Source organism: Zea mays, chromosome 6 (assembly GCF_902167145.1).
Source record: "Zea mays cultivar B73 chromosome 6, Zm-B73-REFERENCE-NAM-5.0, whole genome shotgun sequence".
NCBI classification, from domain to species: domain Eukaryota; kingdom Viridiplantae; phylum Streptophyta; class Magnoliopsida; order Poales; family Poaceae; genus Zea; species Zea mays.
Genome location: NC_050101.1, coordinates 93,184,934 through 93,193,706, shown reverse-complemented (window position 1 = coordinate 93,193,706; position 8,773 = coordinate 93,184,934). Strand labels below are relative to the sequence as shown.

The following is an 8,773-nucleotide window of genomic DNA, read 5'->3' as shown; positions in this document are numbered from 1 at the left end:
TCTGTGCAGCCTTCAGTATTTTGGTAATAACTTTTTCTAGGAATCTCCAAATGACGTGGGGCTGGATGCGTTGGAAAGCTGACTTGATAAGATTTCTCACCATGTATAGCATGCTTAATGAAACTTCGTAGAATGATGCAGTTTAATACGAAAACTTGGTCATCAAGCAGACTGTTGACCTTCTAACCAGTCAGCACTAAAGTAGGTCGGCTGCCTTTCTGGTAGATTTGATTAAGTCGGCTTTAGAAGCATTGGAAACTAGACTTCAAGAGCTTTCCAAAAAGTACTTATGGGCCTTCATAGCTTTTGGGAATCAAAAGATATGATTGTTTCTTCTGGACGGTTCTGTAGCGCTGGACTGACTCGGACATAGCTCTTCTTGCTGATTCGCCCTTGATATGTTTTGTCATTCCTCTTTGGTGAATCTAAGTAATATCAACAAACACAACTTAGGTAGCATAAAGTTCTCATTTGTGTTTAATTGAAATTCATAAAGTAGTGCGTGCACATCTTGCTGTAGCTTCTTAGCTCGGCTACGTGTAATTGGTCCATCAAAGACTTGGGTTGGTGATGATGTTGGTTGTACTTGAGTTGATGTAGCTTGATTTGGGGGTTGTAATATGTTGCTTAATGGCTTGGTCATATCAATTTGTCTCTGCAAAACACACGTTAGTCACATATAATATTATATTGTCATTAATCACTAAAACCAACCAGGGGCCTAGATGCTTTCAATCTCCCCCTTTTTGGTGATTGATGACAACCCTACAAGAGTGTGAGAGTAGTTTGTTTAAAATTTGTGTCAATAGAGAAGATGGTTAGTTATACTCAATAATCTTTTGACAGAAAGAGCGTGTGTAATAATAATAGGTATAGGCGCATGCACAACGTAAGTTTTTTTGTTCATATAAGAATGAAATGAAATCGATGAACAAGAACTAAAAGACTGGTGATAACATATTAGGTGAAACACAATACACACATAGTCAACATAAGCATCGAGAGCATATTATAGAGTTTGTGAGTAAAAGCATCATACAAAAATGGAGCTAGTACAGAGAGTATCAAGCACATATATTACATCAAAATACACAAGACTCTCAACTAACTCCCTAACTCCCCCTAGCTCTCACAACTCTCATATCTCTCCCCCTTTAGCATCAAACACCAAAAGGGTAACCCGAACCTACAGACTAGAAGAGGAAGGAGGAGGCGGGGGCGCATCCGATCGCGGTCGTGGCAGAAGAGCAAACACTACCTGGTAGGGGTGTAAACGGATACTTATTCGGATATCATTTTTTTGGTCTTTTTTCTTTGATTGTGAATTAATAGAATATAGAATATGCTATGCAAATTATATTCTTGTTTTTAGTATTGAGCTTGTAAAGATTAATGAAAGGTAAACCTCAAATCTATCATATATCTTCTCAAATAATAAATATAAATTTCGGATACAAATCGAATACGGATACAGATATTTTTTCACCGTTTTTGTTGTATGGAGCAAATAATGTATGAAATAATTTATACATAATTTTATTCTTATTTCTAATAATGTGTTTCATAACATAAGAAGAGATTAGCATCAAATTTCGTACATATCTATTTTAAAATATTAAATTTGTCCTAACAGTTCGGGTATCCGTTTACACCCCTACTACCTGGTGGTCAGAGTCAGTCTCGGATCCAGGATCTGCCATATAAGCTGGAGCTGGTACTGACTCGGACTGAGGCTGCGCTACAGGAGCTGCCGGAGCTGAAGTGGTCATGGACACCGCCACAACAGCAGTGGAAACAGTAGGCGCTGGTGGCACTAGCGACTGAGCACTGACGGATCCGGTAACCGGCGACGAGAAATCCAGGGTGACCGGCCGGAGTGGAGAGGGAGAAGGACCAAACGAACGTAGTGGAGGTCCTGCCTGAATCGCTGGTACAACAGCGACCTAAAGAGCTGGAGGAGGTGCAGACTGAATAGGAGGGAGCTAAACACCGGTATGCTGAAGAATGTGAGTTATGAAGGCCCGGTGCTCAGCCCTGTTTGCCAAAAGTTGCTGCTGCAGAGTGTCCTGTCTGTCCTGAATTGTCTGAAACATCCTCCTAAGCTAGATAGACCTAATATAGAAGGGGTAACTATGGAGTATCACATCTGTTGGAGAGAATGGCCTTCAAGAGCACGGTGAATCGGACCCACTTATGGTTAGTTCGTGAGGTAGAAGCCATAGGAGGAAATGTCTCTGCATCAGCTTCCCGTGAACAAATGAGCTATACCTATGATGCATTAAAGAGCTATACACCAATGGTTGAAGTTCTCATTGACAATGTGAGGAATCCAGCAGTCCTCGATTGGGAGGTCAAAGAGCAGATACTTTATCACTGAAAATAAATTTAAGTTCTTTTTTCATCCTTTTATGTACTAATGGTGTTCTTCGTTTCTACAGCTCCAGAACATAAAATCTGAAATAGCTGATGTGTTCGCTAATCCTCAAGATCTACTTCTGGAGGCCCTTCATTCGGTTGGATATTCCGGGGCACTGACAAAACCTTTGATGGCTTCAGAATCTGCTGTAAACCGGTTGGATGTTAGCATCTTGGAGGAATTTGTTGCTGTAAGATTCAGTGATTTATTTCCCAAGTCAATGCTCAGTCATGAAAGCGCCTCTGTGACTTTTTTGTTTGTTATGATAAATTATGATAAATGTAGGAACATTATACTGCTCCCAGGATGGTTCTTGCAGCATCAGGAGTTGATCATGATGCGCTGATTTGAGTTTGAAAGTGCATTCATCCCTTTTGTGAGTTTTGGTGATTTGGATAACAACACATTTAAAGGTCTAACAAGTTTGCTAAGTGTTGAACAGGAAATTCAGTATGATGAACATACTTGAATAGTGTATAATGATCAGTGAACAAGGTTCAACACAAGGTCAAATAACCAGTGAGACAATGCAAATGGATATAATATGGTCTCTATATTGGTTTGAATATATGGACAAGTCCTGAGAAATCACTATGCATAAATATGATCATAATAGAGGTTGAAGTGATTAAGAGGATTGGCCAAGCCAAAGTGAATAAGATATGAGGAATCGTGAATTGGCTTGACCATATTACTATTAGTCCATATATGAATATATGAGAATCAAACTAGAGCTTGATTGATCTTAGCAGTTATATCTATATGACATTCAAGCAAGGTTCACAATATTGAAGAAATGATTCTCTCAATGGATGCTCAATAGGATGTGACTCAAGAATGGCTTGATAGGGTGAAGATAGCAAGGAAAGGGCTTCGAGGAACTAAGCGAAGGTGAAGGCCAAGCGACGGCTTGTAGACCGAGGTACCATGGCTAAGGTGAAGAAGAGAGTACTTGCACTAAGTCGATGAACTAATCAGCTATGAAGAGTTACAACATGTTGATGCATCAGTAAGGTGACTTGAAGCCATGATTTGAACTCATATATGGTGAAATGGCACAAGTCACATGCTCGATTTGTGTTTGCTTCAAAAGGTGAGACAAAGATGTTTGTGATCCTTATGAAGCAACATCATGGAGAAATCACACTTGAGACACCAATGACTCAAGGAGTTTACTTAATTATATTTTATTTGACTTGAGTATAGGAATCGTCGTACTATCAAGGGGGATCCATAAAGAAGGTTGGTGTTGGTACTAAAGCTCAAAATCCTTGATGTAAAACTTCCATTTTACCCTTGTTAATCCTTAGTGAAAGTATGTAGTACAACCTTTTTAAGTCTATTTTGGCCAAAATTGCTTTTTGGAAAAACAGGTTCAACCGGTTTTAAAACAGGTTCAACCGGTTTTTGCACTGTTCACCTTTTTGGAAAATACTGGTTCAGCCGGACACTCAACCGGACACTCAACCGGTTTTTGTGTGGTGGAAACAGGTTCAACCGGTTTTAAAACAGGTTCAACCGGCTTTTGCACTGTTCACTTTTTTCTGCCAGTCTGCTGTGTCAGCCAAAAAGCTGTGTGCAGCTTTTTGAAAAACCGGTTCAACCGGTTTTGGGACCGGTTCAACCGGTTTTTGGGTAGAAAAGTCAAAAACGGCTAGCTTTGGAGCCCCACCTATATATACTCACTCCTACCTCTCTCCCCACAGTAGAGCACGCACAAAACTCCATTTCTAACCTGAGAAACACCTCCCACTCTCTCTCACACACCTCTTGCCTCTCCCATTTCAAATCTATGGAGAGAAATCTTTGAGTGAGTTTGAGAGCTGCGGTTTTTGTGCTTCATCTCCAAATCTCTCTTGCTCTTCTTCATTCGAGCTTTGGTACTACATCGAGTTCTTTGTGGATTCATTACTCTTGGAGCTTCTAGCTCCTAGACGACTAGGTGTCTCTTGTGAGTCTCCAAATCTTGTGGAAGACCACAAGAAAGTTTGTATTACCCGCTCGTTTGAGCAAAGATTATTGTGTGGGCTTGACCTTTGTGGTCGGCAAAGGGAGGATTAGGGTTGAAAGAGACCCGGCTCTTTGTGGGCGCCTCAACGAGGAAGTAGGGCACCTTGGTGGTGTGACCGAACCTCGGGATAAATCTTGTGTCTCGTGTATTCTTGCTCATTGTGTTTGTTTGTGTTCTTCGTTCTCTCACCATTGCGTGGAAGATTTGTTTATATATTTTTGGTGTGTGGATTTTGAGAAGTGCTCTTCTCAGATCTACTACTTTGAACCCTGTGGATCAACTAGAACATCTCATTTCCAAAGTTAACTGGGTGAATTTTGAGATCAATTCAGTTTTACCCAGTTTGCTTCTAGTTTTTGTTGAAAAAGTTTTAACTTGCCTATTCACCCCCTCTAGGCAACTTTCAGAGTTGTAGAACCACTTCTGTCTGACCTACCGTGCGTGAAACGTCCTGAAGAGCCAAAATCTGTGTACGTGGGAGGAGACTATCGCTGCCAAGCAGATTCTCCTGTGAGTTGTTGGCATTGTATTATTATTCTTGAGGGGTTATGAATGATTTGCTTCAATTATGCTTAAAATTGGATTCGTTGGAAACAGAACACACACATCGCACTTGCTTTTGAGGTGCCAGGTTAGTTTGCGCATCGAGAAGTATTATGTAATATTGATTGTCGAGTTCTTTTTTCTGTTTCAAAAAATTTAGTACTTGCATTCATAGTAACATTTGATACATTAATGTATACATTTTTATTTTCATATATAACCTTTTGATCATCTCGACATGTTATAGAAGAAGAAATTTGCGAGAGGTAATGCTAATGTAGTGATATAGTAATTTGCGAGATACCGAGGTGACATTGTGGCAAGAGTTCAAAAGCCTGTCATCGACCTAGGCGAGTAGTCGTAGATCTCACTCAATAAATTTATGTGTCGTCACAACGCACAGGTATATACCTTGTCATATATTAACTCATGATACCCAAAATATCCATTTAACCCGAAATTGAGCAGGTCAGCAAGCAGCTAAGGGCCGCGTCCACGCCCGAGAGGCCGACTGGGCAAGATCCCGTGCTGCTGCCACTCTGCATGTGCTAATGTGTCGTGTGTGTGCTACTATTAGCCTAGGTCTACTGTGCGTGTGTTGGTGTGTATGGTGCATGACTGTAATTCCGGCCCCATGGATTGAGAGCTAGTGTGGACTGTCTGTGTGCTCTCTACTCTTGCTCTGTGACTGTTGTACCTGTGCGGACGCTTGAGGGCCGGTCGGACATGTGGAGACTGGACATTGTTAATTTTTGGTTTGAGCTTAAAGTAGGATGAGGCGGGAACGACAGTTTTCTCTCAATTTTGTTAGATCACGCTGTCATCAAAAAAATATTCTGATATTTATCTCACCCCTACTTAACTTTAATCCAAATATTAAACTATGACTATCTCCTTCCATCACTACTTATACTTATAAATGCAATCAAACACCACTTAAGGTTCAAGTTCGACCGATAGAAACCAGAAATATAAAAAACATCAAAAGCCCTATGCGAAAATTCGGTAAACCCGAACTCCCAGCCTGACTCGGAGGGAGTCGAGCAGAAGCAGAGTTTGCAGTCTGAGAAGACCCCTGTGCTGTCCAGCCAACTTTTCCACCTCAGTCTTGGATGCCGCCCGTCCGCCGTCTAGATCTCCCCAACTCCTCCGTCCCCTTGCTTCCTGTCGTCGACCTCGGTGGCCGCCGCGAGCTGCGGGTGGTTCATCGCCGTCGACCTCGCCTCTCCGCTCCTTCTGCACTGCCTGTTACCGGCTTCCTGTTGCTCTACCGGTGCGGCGCGGGTCGTCAGTGAAGCTCCGACTATCCGGATTGACTCGGATCGACCTCTGCTCTCGTGGGTAAGCGACTCGAGCTTTGCCTCAGTTGGAGGTTGGAATTCGCTGCTCGCCTTGTCCTTGGCGACCTTCCTGTCCCGTCTGCGAGCGTTAAAATTCGATTTTTTTTTTCTAACCCGGTTACCTGTGGACTCTTGAGCTGCGTGGTGTCCTAGTTATGGAGTCGATAATCCATCTAAAATCTTGCCTAGGGTCTTCAGCGCCTCAAGCATGGTTGCGGCCATGCCATTTTGGAGTCCGTCTGGCGATATTAGCTGGCAAGGTTTAGGGAGGGTTTTGTGCTGTGCTGTGGAAAGTTTGATGAGCGGCTGCGTGGACATGTGACAAGTACTTGGAAATAGACAGTGAAGAGAATTTAGCTTAAAATTGGTACAGGCCATGAACCAGGGAGCATAAGGGAAAAAAGGGAGATAAGGCAGACAGAGCTTGTATTTCGTATTATCCCTAATAACTTAAGTTCATTTATGGTAGAAACTGGCAAGTTCCAGGTAAAAAGTCAAGTGTCCTGCTTTATTTTGTAACCTAGAACGACTTGTAGAATCTCCTACTTGTTAACTAGAGCATTGGTTTGATTAAAATGTGTAGTTGTTTTACATTTTTGGGTAACAAGTATATATATAGTTTTTCGCCATTTTTTAATTTGTAAGCACTTCCATCTATATTTATTTTTACTTTGTATATGTTTTAATAATCTGCCCTTTAGTATGCACATATAGTTTTAAACTTTTGATTCAAACCTAGTGCAATATCAAGCAGTTTTTGAACTGTTGTTTGTCTCAAAGAACCAACCAACACAATCTACAATCAATCGAGGAGACCTCGAAGGGAGTAGGAGCACCAATTGGGAGCGGATGAAGCCACCGCTTCTGTAATCCCGCGAAGGAATTCACAAGAGCAAAGGGGTAGAGATCACTCTCAATATTTGTTAGCACACAGCTAAACAAAGGGGTTCTGTTTTAGATTATCCAAAGCTACCTTATATCATAGACATAAGGGGGTATTTATACTAGTAACAAACAGCCTTATCGAGGTATAAACACGAAACAAAAGTATTTTCACGTGCTAATGTGAAGGAGCCTCTTCGTGAGATCTGCAGAGCTGATTTCCGTGTGGCTGTTTGACTTCTGCGCAGCCTTCAGTATTTTGGTAATAACTTCTTCTAGGAATCTCCAAATGACGTGGGGCTGGATGCGTAGGAAAGCTGACTTGATAAGCTTTCTCACCATTTATAGCATGCTTAATGAAACTTCGTAGAATGATGCAGTTTAATACGAAAACTTGGTCATCAAGCAGACTGTTGACCTTCTAACCAGTCAGCACTAAAGTAGGTCGGTTGCTTTTCTGGTAGATTTGATTAAGTCGGCTTTAGAAGCATTGGAAACTAGACTTCAAGAGCTTTCCAAAAAGTACTTATGGGCCTTCATAGCTTTTGGGAATCAAAAGATATGACTGTTTCTTCTGGACGGTTCTGTAGCGCTGGACTGACTCGGACATAACTCTTCTTGCTAATTCGCTCTTGATATGTTTTGTCATTCCTCTTTGGTGAATCTAAGTAATATCAACAAACACGACTTAGATAACATAAAGTTCTTATTTGTGTTTAATTGAAATTTATAAAGTAGTGCGTGCACCTCTTGCTGTAGCTTCTTATCTCGGCTACGTGTAATTGGTCCATCAAATACTTGGGTTGGTGATAATGTTGGTTGTACTTGTGAATCATCTAGGCCCCTTTGGTGATGTTTTGGTAATTAATGACAACTGCTTGTTGACTAACGATTCTTGAAATAAGAATGCAGGGTTGGACCACATAGAACAGGAAATGTTGGAGAATCATAAGCATTGGTTGTAGATCAAATAAAGACAAAGGTATATAATAGGTTTCGTTTTTGCCGGTCTTGAGGAGTTTAGAGAAGATACCTGACCGGATTAGTAGGCTAGATAGCCGTACTATTAAGAGGGGTCAATGACTTTGATCTGTGTAAAACTTAGTGCCTCGTAGAGCATCAAGTAGTTGCATTTGCATGAGGACTAACAACGCTTCAAATTTCTTGAGTTAAAAGTTCTTTCAAAAGCGAGTTTGAATAATTGCAAAGTCTTGGATGCGCGGACCGTCCGGGCCTTGAGGGCGGACCGTCCGCGATCCACTAGAGGGGTCCGAAGTCTGACCACTTCGGAAGCCACATTGTTCCATTGCACTGCGGACCGTCCGGGCCTTAGGGCCGGACCGTCCGCAGTCATGACCAGAGAAGGCTGGTTTCGGGCCAGTCCTTGAATTATAACGCGGACCGTCTGACTGTGTTGGGCGGACAGTTCGCAAGTGTCAAACATGTTTTGGACAGGGACTGTGTGATTTTGTAGATTTGTACTACGGACTGTCCGGGGGACTAGTCCGGACAGTACTGTCTTAGGTCTCGGGTCGTCCGGCCTTATAGGCGGACGGTCCGCCCGTGTTAACTATTCTTGGT

The 8,773-nt window shown here is 42.0% G+C and overlaps 1 long non-coding RNA gene and 1 pseudogene across 1 annotated transcript; both read left to right on the top strand.

Moving 5' to 3' along the window:
- The first annotated feature begins 2,158 nt into the window (after positions 1-2,158).
- LOC109940155 (mitochondrial-processing peptidase subunit alpha-like) lies at positions 2,159-5,063 on the top strand (annotated as a pseudogene).
- An 883-nt stretch (positions 5,064-5,946) lies between these two features.
- Positions 5,947-6,939, top strand: LOC103629559 (uncharacterized). The gene is made up of 2 exons (XR_554472.3): positions 5,947-6,311; positions 6,500-6,939. It is a non-coding gene; the product is annotated as an uncharacterized lncRNA (long non-coding RNA).
- The last annotated feature ends 1,834 nt before the right edge of the window (positions 6,940-8,773 follow it).